The sequence below is a fragment of the Terrapene carolina genome, unplaced genomic scaffold (genome assembly GCF_002925995.2).
Source record: "Terrapene carolina triunguis isolate 2854851 unplaced genomic scaffold, T_m_triunguis-2.0 Scaffold42, whole genome shotgun sequence".
In the NCBI taxonomy this organism is placed as follows: Eukaryota; Metazoa; Chordata; order Testudines; family Emydidae; genus Terrapene; species Terrapene triunguis.
Window position 1 is genome coordinate 45,851,825 of NW_020664393.1, and position 22,596 is coordinate 45,874,420.

The following is a 22,596-nucleotide window of genomic DNA, read 5'->3' on the forward strand; positions in this document are numbered from 1 at the left end:
TACCTTTTTAGTGAAGACTGAAGCAAAATAGGCGTTAAACACTCAGCCTTCTTTATCTCATCCATTATTAGCTCTCCTTCCCCACTAAATAGATGACATACACTTTCCTTTATCTTTCTCTTGTTCCTGTTGTATTTATAGAACTTCTTATTATTGACTTTTTTGTTCCTTGCTGGGTGTAACTCATTTTGTGTCTGAGCCTTTCTAATTTCGTCTCTGCGTGCTTGTGTTATTATTGTGTACTCATCCTTTGCAATTTGTCCATTTGTCCATTTCAAGCCATCTTCAAACTCAGGTACACAGTGTTACATCAGCTACACTCGATTCAGATTTCCAAACTAATCTCTCCAATCATTAAGGCTAAAAACGTATTTTTAAAAAAATGACACCTGAGATTCTGGACTACAATCATCCAGCAAGGTTGTATTCTGCATCGAATTCTGTTGAATTTAAGGAACCCTGCTTAAGACCCACTTTGCTGAGACAGCTACAGGAAATTAGCCAACTAAAGATATAATTTAATCATTAAAACAAAACAAAACAAAAATTGTCTATTACTACATCCTGTGTCCTAGCTCATTTTGAGTAACTACATAGTATTATTGAAGTTATCACCTTTTCCCCTCCCATAACCTCTACGGATGCCAACATTTTAGTGACCATGTTACCTATATCTTCTCTGAGCAGACTAACATGTGCCAGTAGCTTTTCTACACTAGTGCTTTTCTACACTAGTGCTCCAACCAGGAATGAGTTGCGCCTGGTTTATTGTTGCTAGGCAGATGCACAATTAGCATTCCATGCCCAGAAGTTTCTGGAACAGGGTGTGATAGTTTTGAGCATGCTCAATGGACTTCCTGTAGCTAAAGTAATAGATTCCATTGGGGGCAAGTAGTCAGACCAGCTGCTTTACAGAAGGATATGTGACTTGCATGGATTGAGACCCCAAAATAGGGAGAATCTCAGCCACAAGAGCAAAAAAACAGACTGCTTCCTCCCTATTTCTGAAGCATTTTGCTGCATGTTAGTGACATTGTTAACTTTTCAACAGGGAAGCCCTGGCAGTGTGAGTTACAGAAAGAGGAAATTGGGAGGGAAAACCAACTTCTTTTATTTTAATTGTACACCTAAAATGTTATTTAATTTTAGCTAAATTGTTTTAGTCAACTTGTCTTAATCAGTATGGTTCACCAACTCTTTTCTTATTTAAATAAGGTAATAGGGAAAGAGTCATCTATAGTTTGCAATTCTCAGGTTTGTATTTTTCTTGTAACAAGGTTATTCATGTATATACTGAATACGGATTGGTTGGTTAATCAGTTAGAGGACAAGCTAATGGAGTGATTCCATGGGCCAGCAGAGAGGGAGAAAGAGTCTGTGTAGGTTCCAATGGGATATTTCTCCAAGCAGTAGGAGGGAATATATTACTGCAGTGCTTGTGACTCAATAAACAGTTTAAAGTTGATGAACAAAGACTCTAATTGAAACTCACGTGAACTCAGAATAAGCTTCTGAGTTATGTCTCACTGTGTTTTTGTGGGGTGTAACTTGTTTAGATTTAATTTCATTATTTTTCTTTCTCTATATGTATAACTGTATAGATAATGTATGCATATTATGAAATAGTCTTGTTACTTAGTAGAAATAAAGCTATTATTATTATTAGCGCTGTCAGTTAATCGCAGTTAACTCACACGATTAACTCACAAAAATTAATTGCAATTAAAAAATTAATTGCGATGAATTGCACTGTTAAACAATAAAATACCAATTGAAATTTATTAAATATTTGGATGTTTTTCTACATTTTTATATATATTGTATTCTGTGTTGTAATTGAAACCAACGTGTATATTATTCTTGATTACAAAAATTTGCACTGTGAAAGATAAACAAAAGAAATAGTATTTTTCAATTCACCTCATACAGGTACTGTAGTGCAATCTCTGTGTCATGAAAGTGCTTTTCTGTAGGAACTGTGTTGAAGCACCAGGAGAAGAGTGGCAAAGTAAACTCTAGCCCACCAAAAGTTTACATAGGCTCCTGTGGAGAGGAACTGTACATTCTGCAGAGGAGCACATGGCTCTGCAACAGTGCAGAGAAGGGATTCTTGCTGAGGTGGGGAAACCATGGGCTGGCAGCCTTCACATATGTCTCGTCTCCAATAGTACTGTGTGTGTTCGGGGTCATGGTGCTCATCATGCAAATGCTGCAAGTCTGCAAGTCCCTGTCTGTATGGATGGCCCTTGCTCTTGCAGCCAACAGTCATTGAGCAATCTTGTAGGGAGGGGAAGCAGGGGCATCTTCTTCACATATGTATTGTCTCCTGGATTGCAATTCTTCAGGAGAATGCTTCAGCTATACCCATCAACATGCTCCTTCTGCCCTCTTCACACTCATGCGGAGCTGAGGGCACATCTCCTCTACGTGGCAGTCATGCATGCAGGTGCAAATGGGATCTACACCAGCGGGGTCAGAGCATTGTGTTCTTGTGGATGCCATCCATGTGGTAGTGCTACCTATTGCATCAATGGCAGGCGAAAGATTTGATCTCCCCACTGGCTTTGGATCAGGCCCTAAAATACTTGTGGTTTTTTTTGGAACATGAAAGCAAAAGGGACATGAATAATTGTAAATTAATTCCATTTCTTATTCAAGTGAATATAGAAGAAAAATGTTTGAGCTACTCCTCATCTCAAGTAGAAAACTTGCTCTACTGTTTCAAGTGAAGTAACATCTGCTTTTTGTCACCTGGTCTTAAAGTTTGCCCATCACGAGAAACTAAGTTAAGGAATTTAATAATAAGTTAAGTTAAGGAATTTTATGCCTTAATTCACTCACACCATGCAGGAAATATCACATTTCCACTACCATATTACTCATTGAAAAAGCAATTCATGATTTTTTTAAGAAAGGAAGAGGTATAGTGAACATCCATGTTTAATGATAAAAGATTTAAAAAAACCTCCACATTTTCTTTTGCTAGTGATAGTACAGAGAGTGCATATGAATCAGAACAACTTTCTTCTCCACCCTGCCACAGGCAACAGAAAAAATAAACTATATATATACTAACAAAAATCCACAACATAGTAAGGACAGCTAAATATGCCATTTCCCTCTAGAGCCACCAGTTAGGGAGTCTGCTAGATCTGAAATCCAACAGAGAATAGAAGAAGTGTTCATTACAGTGTGTTGTCTTCCTCTGGGCGAGTTCTACCCTGGCAGATTTGCAGGACCCTGCAGGAATTCTGTGTACCACTCATTTGTCTTCAGTGCTACTGGCAAGAAGTTTTGCAGGACATTTGCTGATTTGTATGCATTTGATAGCAACACAGTTTATCTCCTCTTGATGTACAAGAAAGCTATGCTGTCTGAATTCCACTCATGCACAGGAATATGAACCACTTCTGACTGTAAAATACAGAAGCAGCACATTTTATATTTAATATTTATAGATGAAGCAATCTACTATTTCTCAATAGAGAAACTGAAGGGTTTTTTTAACTTCATATAGACTATAGTAATAACCACAAAGGTATTTTAAAGTATTCTTTTTAATTCAGCAAAATTGTAACCAGAAAGGTGAACTTATTTTTTGCAATTTACAGTAAACCTCTGTCAGAGAAAAAAATGCCTTTTTTCAAGCAATATTAAAACAAATATTTGAGGTGTGATTTTGGCTTGAAAATGGAGCTAAAGTGTTTTTCAATCAGTTCTTAACTATTGTACCATTGTTCTAGAAATGACCATTTCTATCTTTGGTTTTTACAATGGTCCAAGCATTCAGGTACAGTTCCTCCCTACCACCAGATGGAGAGAATTGCATTTTCTTTCAAGTCTATGGGTTGCAATCACAGACCTTAATCATTTGAGCCACCAAGGAAAGTTTCAGTAAAAAACCTATGTCAGTTTTATGTATCCTATTTGTTACAGTCTTATTCCTAGTGGGTTGTTACTTCTTTTGAGCCAAGTGGTTAGCCAAAATTTGGGGTCTTGTGGGTTGTTTCTATTAGGAGCGGAAAATGATGATGAAGTCAGGTATTTTCTGAGGCAATCCTGTTTATTTACAAAGAATGTACACAAAGTCTTGAACACAGTATGAATCAAACAGCAGGACTGTATTTGCTTACAGTTCCAAGCCTCTTTCCAATCAACACTCTACCCGAAAGTGCTCTCTTTAAGCTTTTTCTCAGGGTCATACTACAGAGTTTCTGTGGCTGTTTCTGTGGCTTTCTTGATACCTTCTCTGTCTGCTTATGTGATGTTTCTGCTGCACCTCTCTCTCACACACACACACACACAACTGCAATTAAATCAATTCTCTGCACCCGTGTTTGTTATCAGACCTCTGGGAAACCCCTTAGACCATATGGCCCAGTCAGGCACGGAGCTGATGAGTGAAAAATTTGGACTTCCAGAGGCCTGATTCTGGCCTCGGGGGAGGCTGCCCCTCACTGCTGGGGATTGTGAGCCCAGGGCATCTTGCTGGGCAGCAGAGTCCCTGTCCCAGGGGACCAGATACTTTTTTCTTCTTTGGGCTCTGGGAGGCTGGATCAGAGCCCCTTCAGCCTCATTCCCACGTCCTCCGCAGGGATCCAGGGGCAGAGGCAGTGGGTGGAAACTCAGACTTCTGGGGGCCCAATCCTGGCTGCAGGGGAAGCTGCCCATCATTGCTGCCAGGGATGGTGAGCAAGTTGCTGGGCTGCAGGACCCTGTCTGGGTAGGCTTGAGCCTTTTTCCAATTTTGGGTTCTGGGGCTCCCTTGGTTGGTTTGGATTTTGCATCAGCCCATGAGTGTAGTTTAAGTCCCACTGCACAGCAGGTCAATTCCAGGCAAAAGGGGGAGGATTTTCTAAGTCCATGATTGTATGTGGTCTAGTCGTTGGAGGTGGTTTTCCATTGTTTCAGTTATCACTAAACAAAGGGCTATTTAATTGTTCCCTCATTTAGCCTAAATAGATGGCAGGTGTCATGCCCAACAGCTTCAAGAATGTTGTGTGATTACCCAACCCCCAGCATATGAGGATGAGCTTTAGCCAAAAGAAACTGGAAAATGCAGGTTTCGTTCTTTCAGGTAATCTTATAAAAATGTCACCAGGGTAAAATAGCCCTCTTTTGAGACCAGAATGCACAACATCCTTTTTTATAAAACATGAAGTATTTTTGTCCTAATGAACAAGAACTTCAGATAGGCCAAATCAGTTTCAATGGCCTGGTCTACATTTAAAATTTAGATCAACATAGCTATATTGCTCAGGGGGTGTCAAAAATTCATACCCCAAGTCCTGTAACTGTGTCAATCTAATCCCCCAGTTTAGACACAGTTAGGTTGATGGAAGGATGCTTCTGATGACCTAGCTACCATCACTCAGTGATGTGCATTACTTACCATGACAGAAAAAAACATTTCCATCGCTTTAGGAAGCATCTATACCACTTGTGGGCAACCTGCAGGGTAATCCGCTGACAGGCCGCCAGACAGTTTGTTTACATTTGCACGGCCGCTCACAGCTCCCAGTTCGCTGTTCGCGGCCAATGGGAGCTGCAGGAAGCGGAGCGGGCCACAGGGACGTGCTGGCCGCTGCTTCCCGCAGCTCCCATTGGCTGGAAACGGTGAACTGCAGCCACTGAGAGCTGCAGGTGGCCGTGTTTGCGATGCTGTAACACATTTAATGTGGACAAGCCCATTGTACAAAGAGCTGTGAAGTTTTATCTTGTAAGAACAGTGGAAATTCATGATTCATATAAGCTGTTCATGCTCCATATCTGGTGGAAAGGGAGGCGGGAAATGACAACCTGATCAAATTCAACCTTGACTGGATGGATAAAATAGCTTTTCAGAGAAGGCTATTTTCATACCGGAAAGCAAGTTCTAAATTCAGTTCTAAAATCCTTAAAAGCCCATTCAACCAGTATTGTTATCAGGGTTAGAGAGAGCAAAGCCATTCCTAGTGCAGGTCTGCCATTTGATCTTCTACACAGTATACTTAAAGTTTCCATCTGTTGCTACCACTAATACTGCTCTACCATTACTAGCATAGAGCTGGTTGAAAATTTTCCAATGAAAAATACTGAATATTGTCAAAATCATAACATTCTATGTGAATGTATTGATTTCATATAAATTTCTGATGAAAAATTATCAAAATGTTTCATTTTGATAAAATCAAAAGGTTTAATTTGCACTGTATCATTTAGATTATTTTATTCTCATATTATAATTTGTAATGCAATATAATACAATATAAAAATAAAACTGTTTACTATAATATATCATGTCATATACTAATATAATATGACATGACATAATATATCACATATATTATTTTGTTATTTTATTTTAGTTACATTTTTAATATTTTTCTTTTACAATAGGAAATTACCAATCACTAAACCAATTACTAAACAAATTAATAAACCAATTACCAGTTAGAATAGCAGTTACAAATGACCAGTTAGCATATCAATGAAGAAAATCAAGTAGCATGCTGATGACAAGTTATTTATGTTTGATGATTCCTATAGTATGTTTTCTTTTTTCAGTGTACTGACTGAGGATTCAAGTGTTCTGTCTACATCTCCTGTCAAGTAAGAATTAACCCCAAAATGTGGACTGGTATATAAGAACCTGAGAAAAGACAATTAACAGGAATCAAATTTCTCTTTTCTGCATTATTTGTAGCTATTTTTCCTTTAAAATTCTTCTAGGCTATAATAATCGAGAGAACATGAAAACATTGATAACTTTGCCCCAATAGAGCCAAAAAAGCTCATTTCTGCATCTTGGCAATGGATCACATTACTTGAGTAGTCTTAAATTTTTAATCAGATTCTCAGCTGGTATAAAGCTGAATAGCTCTATTTAAATCAATGGGATAATGCCCATTTACACTACATGAGAATCTGCTTTATGGTTTTGAGAAAGTTTTGTGTGTGATTATTTTGCAAACGCACATTATTTCATGTTAATTTTATTTTTTAAACATGTTATGCTTAAAAAAAAATAGTTTCATTCCTTTGCCATAACTAGCTAAACTGAAAGCTTAGTTTCTCTTTGTCTTATATAATCTCTAGATCTGTTTGTGGTTTGGTTTACACTCCTTCAGATTGTTATTGAGGTCATGCCAGATCACACTGTGTCAGATTTCCTTAAACTGTTAATAATTCATGCCTGATGTAGAGTGAAATAAAGGGCAGGGGGGAGCTACAGAGGGAAAATGAGCCCTATTTCTTTAAAAACAAGTCTAGATGGATGCAAGTTGACATCTGAGCCAAGTTCATTAACATGCAAAAGGAAATGAGACTGTCAGTGCAAAAAGAATTTTTAAAAGAATAATCTGATATTATCCTTATTGCAAGATTTATCTACTTATATAGCTTATATCTAAATAAACATATATATGTCCTTCTATGCATTGGCTACACCATACTCAATTAAAAAACATTTTAAAAAATTAAAAAACTATTGATCTACAAACTCTCAACCAAATGAGCAACCCTAATTAACGTGCTTAATCCTGTTGGGTTCAAGATTGACATATGGGGAGAGATCAATGATCCCTCTAGCCTGGTATCTTGTCTCTGCCCTTCATTAATACAAATACTGCAGGTGATAGTGTAAAACATCCATAATGCATCTACTTATACAATTTGTAGATTAGGGGAATATATCTTTTAAATTTATTCTAGATAGTGTAAGTGTAGTTGCTATTCTTGTGGCAAGGATAAGTAAAGGCTTGCACACTACCGGCTTCTGCATTTTTTCAGAGAAAGATGTATTAAAATTTGAAATGATTTTCAGCTTTACATATGATCATGTAGAGACATTTTATTTTTAAAATGTAATCATGAAATAAAGCAACTCTATACTTAGTATCCAATACCTCACTGCACATGCAGGTAAAATTCTCATTGAAGTCCATGGGATCACTGCTAAATTACAAGATAAGAGCTCCTAGAATGAATTTCATTCAGAGGACCAGCAGAAAACTTATGCAAGACTTAAGTCAGGAACAACTGTAATTAAAGAAAGAATAGGCCTTGTGCTGGCCCTCTGCAAAGGAATGAACATAACCGTAACTAATTGAAATGATATTATACTGCATGGTGACACTTGAATCTACTTGTGCTTTCTTGAGAGGTGCACCCAGTTCTAGGAGTCAGAATGCTCATTCTTATTTTTATAGAGAAGAAGTGTAGCATAAAAATACCATCTGGGATTACAAGGAATTTATTTTATGGCATAGCCCAGAGCAACTAGGTGAAATATGGAATTTTCCCACCTTCCACTAATATATTTGGAATTTATTATTGTCAGAGACAGGACACCAGAACTGGGTGGATCTCTAATCTCTTCTCATACATTATCTTATATTTTTCACTATTAGGTTCAGATTCAAAATACAAGATGTAAAGAAAAGAGAATATGGAGACCACCAGGGGGCCGCAGAACATGGCCGAGTGAACTCCTGAGTGCTCTGGAGCAATTAACCAGCATCCGTCTGCTGGGCACCACTCTTTCCCCTCCAAAATCCAAAAAACACACACCTTAAATTGTGCTGATGCCAACTGAGGACTCAGCAGCAACAGCAAGCTCCTCTCTGATCTACAAATCCAGAAGAGAAGAGACACCTCTTAGTCAAGATGCTTGCCACTGAGTACAGTGATAGTGTGCTGACTGTTCAAAAAGATGGCTGCAGATGCTCTCCCTATTAGAGCTATAATCACCACTCTCCAAACAACAGTATCTGCTGCTGAATTTTCTTTGCAGATACTATCAGGTAGGATGTCAAGGGCAAAAGGTTAAAAATCATACAATCATCAGTCTTAGAATAATAGGCTGTGACCGGGTGCCTGGGATGGACCACACTGATAATGCCACACTCAGGGAAGACTGCAAGAAATAGGGCAGACAATCCCCCCAAACTGCTGGTTTATTCTGTAATTAGATTCACCAAGCCAGTAACAAAAGAGCTGCTGAAGTACCACACTGGATAACCAAAGCCAAACACAGTCCCCTTTAGGTATTCCAGCCTCTGGCTCCCATCCAGACAACTTCACTGATCCCCAAGGATCAGACACATACCCCAGATCAATATGTATCTCAGATCTTACCCAAATATCATGCTCTCAGCTAATCCTTAGTAAACTAAATAAAGCAGTAGTGGGCCTACGGGCTGCATGTGGCTCATCAGGGTAATCCACTGGCGGCCGCAAGACAGTTTGTTTACATTTGCACGGCTGCCCGCAGCTCCCAGTGGCCGCAGTTCACCGTTCCCGGCCAATGGGAGCTGCAGGAAACAGGTGCCAGCACATCCCTGCAGCCCACGCCGCTTCCCAGAGCTCCCATTGGCTGAAAACGGCAATCAGCAGCCACTGGGAACTGTGGGTGGCTGTGCAAATGTAAACAAACTGTCTGGCAGCCCGCCAGCGGATTACCCTGACGGGCCACAGGTTGCCCATCACTGAAATAAAGATTTAATAAAAAAAAAGAAGAGAGTTGTAAATGGTTAACAGATCATATACATACAAATGATTGTGAAGTCCCTATCAGGTTTGTAGCAATGATGGAATAGACAGCTGGCTTGTAAAATCTCCCTGGTAACTTCCAAAAGATTGGAAGGTCCTCAGTGCACAGTTCAAGATTCTCCTTTTAGTTGTAAATCCACAGTCTGCAGAATTAGAGCAGGAAAGAGGCAACATGGAGATTGTTTAGGTGTCTTTTTATATCCTATGCTGTGTGCATGGAAATTTACTGTCCCAAACAAAGCCCACAGCCCCTCTATGTGGAAAGTTGCTGGCCAAGATAGAATCCAGGGTCACATGAGCATATCACATGGCCCTACATGTTTGTTGAATCACAAGGGGTGGCCATTGGCTCCTTGCTGTCTGAGGCATCCTCAGGAAGAGCTATCTGAGCAGGATGAGTTACTTCAATGGCCCATTGTGAAAGCGGAGTGTCCTTGATAGGCCATGAACACATAGTTGTCTAGCCCTGATGTAAATTTTATCTGGAGGGGCGTCACCCAGGAATACAACCCAGGTTTAAGATACAAGTACATAGCCAATATACATTACTTCAGAAACAAAGATGATACATGGATTTAACCAGGATAATCATTCTTGATAGATTGTAACTTTTCCATTGACACCTTACATGACATACTTCGTACAAGATTAAAGGTAATTGTATAACAGTGGTAATATTAATTATATAAATGGTCATCTTTAATCATACAGCATCACATAGGCATCCCTGCAGAACAAGGGAAATCTCTGGATTTTATCCTCAGACTTTCATTAGAAACACTTGATCTGCCTGAGGACTTTATATTCAATACTGACAGAGCCCACAGGTCTCTGGCCCCAAGACCTGCCCCTGGACTAAACCCCGAACCTAGATAATAATTCTTTTCAGGTTCACAACTGAAGAAAGCATTCTGTGCAAGGCTAGGGGGTAAAAGCCCCCATCTAAAATAATGATTTTTCAAGCTTTTGCAAGGGAAATTATGGAGCAGAGGGCAGCTTTTGTCAGGGCCAGGGCATTGATAAAACAAAAGGGGCTAAACTTTTGCATGAGTTTTCCTGCATTGTTTCATATAATATCTGGAGAAGTAACCCATTCATTTCAAAAGCCTGAGGAGGCAGAGAGTGTCATAAATAACCTATAAACTACTTTTGGTGTATTTTGTTCTTGAATACGCCAACTGCTGGCACTTTGTTTGCCATGACAACGATGCAGATCTCACTAGTCCCGTTATGTCTACCCCCCCCCACACACACACCCTTTGTCCCTGGATGGGTGTGGTGAAGTTGGAGTCCCTGTGTATGCTGTATGTTTTCTATATGGGGGTTTTGAATTATGACAACAGTAATGGCCAACATGGCTTCAACAACACTGCATACAATAACATACTGGATCCTCTCACTACTGCATACGTAATGGCACATCCACATGGTGGCTATGATTTATATAACAAGCTGCCTGATGCTGAGAGAGTAGAAATATAAATCTTCCCCACCCAAACCCCACACAGTGGCAGACAGCTGTTGGACAACAACAAATACAATATGAATCATTTCCTAGCAACCACTAGGTGGTTTTAATGCATGGAGGCCATGCTCTCTGAGGATAGCCTTGTTGGAAATGTTTCTTCTGCTGCAGCACAGAGGAGCTGAGCAACATGGAGATGCACACACAGACAATGGTGAATAGCAATGAGTCAGGGCTGTTTGCTTCACTGGGAACCATGAGAATAAAAGAGGTTAGACTGTGCCATACCATTGCAGGTGGATATCTGCAGCATGGATTTAGAGATGATAGTAAGGGTAGTTATCCACAATCACTTTTGTTTACCACCTTCTATTGCTGCAAGACTGAAATGTAACCATCAAACATGTTTAGTATGCAAACTAAGTGTCTGAGGACACTGGGTTAGCTGCATGCACTGTAAAGTTGTTGCGTTAATTGTTTATTGTTTGAAAATGGTTTGAAATACAGGAGATAGCAACTCCAGCAGAAACTTACCCCCACATGGGAACTCTCACATTTCAAGGACCTACTTGTAATCATTTGGCATATAAGGTCCCTGACCCAACACCCTACTGAGCCTATGCGTCCTACACTAGCTCAGACTGATATAACCACTTGTGGGATGCTTCTTACATTACGGAAAATAAACTTCAAACCACCCACCCCCTCTCTGTTGGTTATGTAACCCATGTGGAGTTGCTATTTATAACAATTTTTGTACCCATGTAAGGGTCTGGATGCTGGGGGGACACCAGAGAACAGTGACTGGCTGTGTATAATGTATAGGAGTATGCCTATACTGGAGTAAGCCCTGGAATATGAGAGAGTTTTAAGTATGTTCAGTGAGAAGTGTTCTTTCAAAGCCTGGTAATGGACAGCATCAGTCCTGGGTGTTGTTAAGAACACAAATGTTCATATGTTTCTATATATTTTTTTTCATTTTTATATTGTTTGGTTCCTTTTTGTCTCTTCCCCCTCCCACTGTCTTGCTCCATCCCTCTTTCTTCCCCCTTCCTCCCTCCTGATCTTCAAAACCCAACTCATGTGTTGGTCCCACTTGCTCCAAGTGGTTCTGACAGGTGAGTTTAAGGATGACATCTGTAGTCTCACACCCCACTTCCCTCACAGAAACCCATGGGGGGGGGGATAGAGTAAGGGGAGGAGAATAAAGGGAAAGGGTGTCCCAGACTACTCGTGCAGATAGTTTGATCCTCATCTCTTTGGTGGTCTGGCCTCTACAGCACTGTCTGCAAGGTTATCAGACTATCTTCATTAGATGTCTGGGATCACCTGTCCCTTTACTGTGCCCCACACCCAATGGGTTTCTGTAAGGGGAGTGAGGTGGGAGATGACAGACATAATCCTTAAACTATCTATGCACTGCTGTGGCCTGAAACTTTAAACTAATCTCTTAGACCATTAAACAACCTCATTAAATATAAGAAAGTTTATACCTAATTGAAAAAGACCAACGTCAACACAGCATTTTTACAGGAGACTTATTTAACTGCATAACAGTCTAATAAACTGGAGCAGGATTGGGGTGCTAGAGTGCTGTCCTGCTGCCACATGTCAAAAACTAAAGAAATTTTTGTGCTGTTCCACAGAAAAGCAACAATGAATGTTATTGATGTTATCTTGGACCATCAGGGTAGGTTTCTCATACTCAGAGGTACTGTAAATAGGACTGAAATGCTCTTGGCTAGTATACATGAGCCCAATATGGATCAACCTGAGATCTTTAATAGATTCTTGTTGAGCTGCACAAAGATACACACCTCCCCACCATATCTGCAGGCGACTTTAGTGAGGTTCTAGAGCCAATGCTAGATAGATCCTTTCCCACTAAATGTGAGACAACCAGAATCAGAAGAGTATTGGAATCTATGATTAAAGATATGGGATTGTGTGATATTCAGAGGCTCATGCCTCCAACTTAAAGAGACTATACAGCTTTCTCCCCTGTCCATAATACATATTCAAGAATTGTTTTTTTCTTAATCTCAGGGGAGCTAATCCAATCTTTATCCAGCTCCTCAATGGATACAATAGTGATCTCTGACCATGCACCTATTATCCTACAATTTACTTCCAACACACTGGGCAAGCAACAAAACAGAGGGAGGCATAATACCTCACTGCTTTTATATCCCCATTCTGAGAGGTTTATAACAAAGGAAAGTGACCTCTTCCTGGCCACCAAGGAGCCATCAGCTCCCTCTAGCAAGCTTCTTTGGGAAACTTTAAAAGCCTTCCTTAAAGGTGACTTATTAGCTTTGGTACAGCTAAAAAAGGTAGAGAAGGAAAAACATAGTGCTCCTTGAAAGGAAAGTCAAAAAGATGGACCAAGTATATACTAAAAATCCTTCCCCAGAACTCCTAAGAACTCTGACCAGAAACAGGTATGAGCTCAGGTATAAACTATACATGGCCAAAAATGAGACTGCATTTTTTTGGTTAAGTCAGGAAAGAAGGCAGGTAGACTGTTAGCCTACTGTGTTAAGCAGAGAACAGTCACAGGAACTATTACTGCAATCCGAGATAAGCATAATAAATTATGCACCACTCTCAAAGGGAGGCTGTCATATTTTAGTTGAATTTTGGTTGTTGGGTTTTGTGATGTTGCACTCTATATGACTTTATGAAAATATGCTAATGTAACTGGAATATGCTTCGTGCAAAAAGTCTCTTGTAAGGTATCATTACAAAGCTTATAATCAATTGAGTGTGATCATCCTATTTGTATAAATGTACCACTCTTGTATCTGAAACTAGAAATATGAAATATCTGAGGGTTTATTGTAATTATGCAACATGTGGGCCATTAATGGTGGTTTGGAATCTTGATGACTCCCATTAACCAGGATAATTGACTGCAGATCGCTCTGTTTTACCTGTAAGTCTTCCTGTATACCTGTGTGCTGGCAAGTGGGCAATGAAATGTTACTGTGACATGTGATCATGTCACCTGAACTGGAATCCATCTTTAACCTGCTGTCTTTCCATTGAGAAGGAGGGGGTGGGAACCCAGAGAGGGACAAAGGATTCCTACCTTATGCAAAAGATATATAAATGGGTGGAACAGAACAAAGAGGGGCAGCCATCATGAGGAATACCCTAGCTACCACCTGAGCTGGAACAAGGGCTGTACCGGGGGAAAGGATTGTGCCCAGACTAGGAAGGCGTCCAGTCTGTGAAAGAAACTTATTGAAACATCTCTCAGAGTGAGATTTTATCTGTACTCAATTGTATTACTATATTAGGCTTAGATTTGCGTGTTTTATTTTATTTTCCTTGGTAATTCACTTTGTTCTGTCTGTTACTACTTGGAACCACTTAAATCCTACTTTCTATATTTAATAAAATCACTTTTTACTTATTAATTAACTCAGAGTTTGTATTAATACCTGGTGGGGGGAGGGGAGGACAAACAGCTGTGCATATCGCTCTAGCAGCGTTATAGAGGGTGAACAAGTTATGAGTTTACCCTGTATAAGCTTAGGATAAAACGGATTTATTTGGGTTTTAGGCCCCATTGGGAGTTGGGCATCTGAGTGATAAAGACAAGAACACTTCTGTAAGCTGCTTTCAGTTAAGTCTGCAGCTTTGGGGCAAGTAATTCAGACCCTGGGTCTGTGTTGGAGCAGATGGGCATGTCTGGCTCAGCAAGACAGGGTGCTGGAGTCCCAAGCTTGCCAGGGAAAGCAGGGGCAGAAGTAGTCTTGGCACATCAGGTGGCGGCTCCGAAGGGGGGGTTCTGTGATCCAACCCAGCACAGGTTTAATGTGCGGGTACTACATAGTGTTGGTGGCTTGTGTTACGCAGGAGGTCATTCTAGGTGATCTGGTGGTCCCTTCTGGCCTTAAACTCTATGACTATGGTGCTATACAAACAAATAATATTAAAATCATTACCAAAATGTATATAATTCCAATTCCACCCCTTCATATGAGGCCCTGGAAGCTTTTTTTTTCTTGCCAAAATATAAATACCTCAACTCTCTATGGCCCTGTAGGAGACCTTAAAAACATCAGAGATTATCGATGCCCTGAAATCCATGAATCTGGGTAAGGTTCCTAGCCCACACAGCTTCCCTGTTTTATTTTTATAAACACTTTCCTGACCCCCTTGCAGGAAAACTGCTTACCTTGTTCAATGAGCACCTCGAAGAAAGTACTCTTCCAGCTACTTGATGGAGGCCTTGATTTCAGCTATTCCCAAGGCAGGTCAGGATCTCAACTCATGCTCAAACTATAGCCCAGTTTCTTTAATTAATAATTATTTTAAAATGTTGGCAGCCAAGTTGGAGAGAGCTGTATCCAAATCATGTATTCAAACGAGGTGGGATTTATTAAAGGCTATCATGGGCTGAAACATAATAGAGTTCGTAGAGATAATAGTGACATGGCTTTATGACCGCTACTTTCAAGTACTTCTAGTCTTGGCTGCAGAAAGGGCCTTGATCATGTTAACTGGAAATATATCCTATAAACTCTCTGAAGATTAGGTTTTAGACCTGTTTGTAGAAAATGAGTTACACTTCTATATAATGATCCCACATCTCATATTTTAATCACTGGCATAATTTTAGATTCTTTTAACCTTTTCAGAGGCACCAGAAACTGTTGTCCTCTGTTTCCTCTTGTTTGATCTGGCACCACACCCCATGGCAATTACCCAGATTCCTCATGGCAGTCGTCCATATGCACTGGAGCCCCTGGCAATCCCCAATAGGCTCTCTCCCAAATATTCAGAGTATTAAGATGGGCTTTTTGGAATATCACTTGATGTTATATGCTGATGATACCCTTGTGTTTATAGCTAATACCAAAACCACAATTCCTGCCCTCCAAGCACTAATCAAAGACTGTGGCTCACTCTCAGGCTATAGAATCAATTGGGAAAAGTCAGAAGTACTTGAGATTTCCTGTAGCAGGGCTTTCACCCAATAGAATTTTCATAGGGAATCAGAGGTAATTGAAAATTTGTAAAAAAGAATTTAAAGCCCTGTCTTCTACAGCCAGCATAAATCTTAATGGTCACCAATCCATGACAGGCCTTTTCCCTGAGCCTCTGGGGGGAAATCAACACAATTAAGATGAATGTCTTACCTAGATTTTTGGACATGTTAAATGGGCTACTTGTCGTCATCTCACCATTTTATTTGAAAAGAGTTAATGAAATAATTAAGACATTCTTACGGGGCTGGGGACAATGCCCCAGACTATCTTGAAGGATACTTCAGCTCTCCATTGATAAGTGTGGTTTTGGATATCCGGATCTTCAGAACTGTTATGTTGCCTATATCATATCCCAGACCTCTCACTTGTTCCAACCCATGAGCAAGAAGACCCCTCTCAGGTTGGGATAAAAAAAGAACTAATGAAACCAATCATGCTATTGGGACTCTTAAGACCCTCATCCTACTCTACACAGAAAAATAGGGCCACCAGAAGAATATGGGCCAATTTGGCCAGTAGATTTCACACTTACCCTGGGCATCATACAAAAGCCACTATCTGGGGTAATTTTGAATTACAGACTGACAACCATCCAATCATATGGAGAGGATGGATAGAGAGAGGCATTGTATACTGCTCTCACTCGGTTGACAGTGGGTGTATAGATCCATTTCAGGTCCTACAACATTAGTACAGACATATGGCAACATATACAGCTGAATCATTCATTGACTTATCAATTTGGCCCAGATGCCCTGGGATAGACCAATACCCCTGAAGTACATTGTGTGGTAGAGAGGCTCCACAAACTCCTCAGACCCATGCTATACAAATATTCCTTTTTGAGGACTCCTTTTTGCTTCCATAGATTTTTGCTTCTGTTTAATTCAACAACAAAACATTTAGAATGTTTTGGATACCACAAAAACTTCATAAGAGTGCTCTCATAAGATACATGCTGGTGCTGTGGTAAAAATAAGAGCAGACTTCTGCACAAGTTGAGGGAATGTCCTCCGGTTAAACGTCTATGTAAAGAAGTATCAGAGGGGTAGCCGTGTTAGTCTGAGTCTGTAAAAAAGCAACAGAGGGTCCTGTGGCACCTTTAAGACTAACAGAAGTATAGGGAGCATAAGCTTTCGTGGGTAAGAACCTCACTTCTTCAGATGCAACTTGAAGAAGTGAGGTTCTTACCCACGAAAGCTTATGCTCCCTATACTTCTGTTAGTCTTAAAGGTGCCACAGGACCCTCTGTTGCTTATGTAAAGAAGTTGACATTAGAATTAAGGTGATTTGGGGATTGATCAATACACCATCATTTGATAACTACATATTAAGAAATTTACCTGTGAATTTTGGACTCAAAAGTAGGCTGTGTCCACACTGTCGTGTGTAACTACACACTGCAGTGAAAGGCTCTGGCAAGTGGGAGGGAGTGGGGAAAGGCTCTGTCAGCTGCCTGCAGTGGGGAAGGGCTCCAGCATTGGGGAGCTACCAGAGCCTTTCTCTGCTGAGGGGAAAGGCTCCAGAAGAAGGGAGGCAATGGGACACTATACTGTTAAAAAAAGCAGTGTAGACGGGAAGGCACAGGTCAGGTGTATAGACAGATGTTTAGGGTACACACCCTAAAGTTCTATTGTGTCTTTATTCTACCAGTCTAAGCAGTTCCTCACTGTCTGCATTGATATTTATACCTGTGGTATAAACTGTATACGCCATCATAAGTTTCGACATAGCCTCATTAGAATTTATAGAATTTATAGTTTAATATTATGTTTTTAAAATGTTTTTGCATATGTATATTAACACTATGCTGTATGGTATTGATGGTCATAATAAATTATAGAGTTTATTTTTTAATTTATCTTTTTGCATTGTGATGTTTGTATTGAAGAGCAAAAATTAATTAAAAAAATAAAAAAGAAGAAGAAGAAGGAAGCTTACGGTCAAAGTACATGTATTACAGTGTATTCATAAGTAAAGGATTCATTTCAAATATACCATTTACAGTTACATACATGGTTAGCAAAACAGAGGAATAAAAACAATAAGACTTTCTCTTGGAATTTATTTGCTTATAAAAGACCTTGCTTGAAGATGTACAAAAATGGAAGCAATCTTTATATCTGGCCTTCACCAATAAGACTTTGCAGTTTGTTTTCTTCAGAGAATGTTTGATAAAGAAAATACAAAGGTGTCATTCTTTTTGTAGTTACTTGTCAAAGATACTCTTAATTCATATTTCTCCAGAGACAAAAAAAAAAAAAAAAAAAATCCATCAGTATGGCTATAACTGATAATTTAGTCTTATATAGAAAGAAAGAATCATCATAGCCTAGCCCCTACTTCTGACTATCTCAGCTTTAGTTTACAAGTAGAATGATAAATAAGATTTATAAAGACAACTACATGGTTTATACAGTAATGTGAAAAATATACTAGAGGAAAGGTTATCGTAAGAATTCTGAACAGATATTGATTTAAAAAATAGAGATGTTCTTAAAAACATTTGTAAATAAAAGGAAGAAGAAACTCCAATTTTCCAAAGGTACAAAGTCACTACTTCTTTTATTTAACATTCAATCAGTATTACAATACTCAAGTTCACAGTTTGTCATAATATCAATAGAAAATAAGTTTTCAAAGTCACACTATTATTTATCTGTGAGCTTTATTCTTAACACATTGAGGGACACAGATCCACATAAAACTATCATTGTTGAACCACTAATTACAAAATACTAGGGTCAATGTTCCCCATTAATATTAATGGGACTTCAGTACAATCATTGAGGAAAGTGTTGTGTAATAATAACATGCCCAGAGAAATTGTAAATCACAACACCGAAAGTCTATTCACACCTACACTAGCTGTGTCATTATTCTATATCACCTGAAGAGCCTTAGTGTGATTATAAAATATCATTTCTACTCTATGAAACATAAAACAATAAATTTTGTATTTAACCCACTGAGAATCCCATGTGCTGTCCAATTCAGAGCCAAGAGATTTTCTATGGCACCCACTCTGCCATTGTACAAAACTTCAGTTGAATGTCGGGACATTTTGATACATGTAAATATTTATCGATTCAAACAAATACCACTTTTTTGGATTACCCTGAATTTCTCTAGTGTTTTTAAAATAAGAGGGAAAAAACCCCAACGGAATATATTTTCCTTCTGGCCTAGAATTGACATGTAGACCAGAATTGCTGAATAGAGTCCAGTTCAAGACCTCTTTCCTGCTATTCAAAGCCCTTTATGGGGATGGTCTTAATACCTAAGAAATGGTTTTTCCCTCTTTAGCCATGACCACTCACTGCAGATGTGCTCCACTGGAAACAGAAACCTGCTAAGCAATAGGGCAAGGAATGTGAGCGCAGGAGACATAACTATTACAGGTGCTGGACCTACATACCTTCTGGAGAGAAAAAAAAGACAGCAAGCGTGATTGCTACTCTTGTTTCTATTTTTAGGTGCTTGGTATGTGCTCAGATACTGCAGTGATGGAGATCACATAAGTACCCTGATGCATGTCTAGAGAGAAATGCTAAGAAGAGTAAGAAATCCTAGTGATATGGGGTTTTTTTTCCATGCACTTTGCTTTTTATGTGGAGCCTGCCAGTCTAATCAAATCAGTACATTGCAAATATGTTCACCTGGGAGACATAAGGCCAATATTTTCAAACTTGGGTGCCTAAAGTTAGGCACCTGAATATGTGCTGAGGCACCTAAATAACTGGCATGATTTTCAGAGCCCCCATGAAAATCAACTGTGACTCTGATAATAAAGCTATGTATATAGGTGCCTCAGCACGTATGTAGGTACCTAACTTTAAGTATCCAAGTTTGTAAACTTTCACCTTAAGATTTGAAATTTTTGGTCTTCAGGTTTTACCAAATCAGTTAGAGCTCCATTCTGCATAAACAGCTGCACTGTGAATAATGAATGTGATGGATGCCTTAGATAGGGTGTATGTGCCTGACTCCTGAACAGTGAAGTGATTAAATGAATGAGTTAAACCTGTCTCAGAGTTTGAGGTATTTCTTTAAGAAAATATGCACACTCCTTTATCACTTTCTGATCACAACTAGTCCTCGTACTTTCCTTAGTTAAAGGTAACTTTCCATCTCTTCTTTTCCTTCCTTGCTTCAGAGAACCCTGGTCACAGTGACAAGAGAAACAGGATAACAATTCTCTCTTACTTCCCCTGACCCTTGAATGTTTCTTCTGTTGGCTCAGCCTGTGCACTGTTTTATATAATGAGGTTCTTTGATTCCTGACATTCTCAAATTTCTGGAGAAATGTATTTATTTTAACACATGTTGTGTGATTTACAAATTTGATTTACTTACAACTCACTTTGGACCTGATCCAAAGCCCATAGAAGTTCTTTTAATGGACTTCAGTGGATTTTGGCTCATGCCCTAAGGTATGAAGGTTTAGACTTATTCTAAGCACTTGTCTACATAGTACAGCAATCCTCACTACAGGGGTGTGATTGGTAAAGTGCACTAACATCTTACATGTTAATTGATCCATGTAGACCCTCCGTGTGGACACAAAAGGGTCCCTGGTGTGCTTTAACATAGTACTGTTTGAAACAGCACTACTTTAGGGTGCACTAGGGAACTTTTAATGTTCACCAGCAGAGTCTGCATGAACCAATTAATGAGCAACATGAGTGTGCTTTAAAAATTACACCCCTGTTGAGCGCATTGCTGCCCCGTGTAACCAAGTTCTAAGCCTACCTGTGATCTCTACCATGCTGCTACACATTCCTTTCTTCCTGGCTATTAACATTTTGTTTACATTTTACAGACACTGAAATCTTCCACATCTTTATATCTGGTTCAAAATCACTTATATGACATTTACACTTGGAACTGGAGATGAGAATCCTAGCTCACATAGACAGACTCACACTAGCTTTCATGAAGCTAGCATGCTAAAAATAGTAGTGTTGCCGTGGTAGCACAGGCAGTGATGAGCAGTTGCACATGTTAGTCATCCCAAGAACAAACCCACCTGAACTCCATGGATATTTTCTTGAGGCGGCTTGACTGCACAGCCTTTCGCTGCTGCCCATGCTACTCTGGCTACCCTAATGGTTTTGTATGTTAGCTTGCTGAGAGGTAGTGTGAGTGTGTCTATGCGAGCTGGAAATCACACTCCTAGCTCCAAGTGTTAACATTCCCTTTCTTACAGAAGGCAAACCCTGTTTATAGTGGGAACACAAATGTCTTGAATAGCACGTGGATTTAAAGTGACTTGAGGTGAAAATAACACAGCATTATTCACCTCCAATAAAAATAATTAGCTGTTCTTAAATCCAAAGGTAATCTGTTTTTAAAGTAATTTCTACCTAAAACAGAAATAATAAAATTTAGTTATCATATTTGTGGATATAAAAAATACATATAATGTCATTTTAGTTTAATTATTTTTTTTCATTAAATGTATTTCCTGATTCATTGTCAAGACATCAAGTTTAGAGGATTTTTGTTATTATTATTATTATTATTATTAGAAAAGTACCTTGCAATTCCTATTTCTGTGCTTTCATGATAGGATATGGCACCTCTGATTATGAGGTGTCATTTTCAAAGGACATATAACAGCCCTTCTAACCAAAGTTTATATCTAAGGGTATGTCTACACTATGAGGGTAATTCGATTTTACTTAAATCGAATATGTGGAATCGATATTGCAAAGTCGAACGTGTGTGTCCACACTAAGGACACACTAAGGACAGTAATTCGACTTTGTGAGTCCACACTAACGGGCGAGCGCCGATATTGGAAGCGGTGCACTGTGGGCAGCTATCCCACAGTTCCCGCAGTCCCCGCTGCCCATCGGAATTCTGGGTCGAGCCGCCAATGCCTTCTGGGTAAAAAAAATTTGTCGTCATCCGTCCGTCACTAACGCCCTCCCTCCCTCCATGAAAGCGCCGGCGGGAAATCAGTTCGCGCACTTTTCTGGTCAGTGACAGCGCGGACGCCACAGCACTGCGATCATGGATCACGCTGCGACCATCGCTGCACTTGTGGCCGTTCTCAACACCTCGCAGCTTATCATACACCTTTCCCTGAGGCAGATGAAGAGTAATCAGGCGAGGAGGCTACGACACCGCCGTGATGGCCTGAAGTCGGAGAGTAGCACAGAGCTGTCAGAAACCACGAGCCCCAGCGCCCAGGACATCACGGTGGCAATGGGTCATGTGGATATCGTGGAACGGCGATTCTGGGCCCGGGAAACAAGCACGGACTGGTGGGACCGTATAGTGCTTCAGGTCTGGGATGAATCCCAGTGGCTGCGAAACTTTCGCATGCGGAAGGGGACTTTCCTCGAACTTTGTGAATTGCTGTCCCCTGCCCTGAAGCGCCAGAATACCAGGATGAGAGCAGCCCTCACAGTTGAGAAGCGAGTGGCCATAGCCCTCTGGAAGCTTGCAACGCCGGACAGCTACCGGTCAGTTGCGAACCACTTTGGCGTGGGCAAATCTACCGTGGGGGTTGTTGTCATGCAAGTAGCCAAGGCAATCGTGAAGGTACTGCTCCCAAAGGTAGTGACCCTGGGAAACGCGCAGGTCATCATA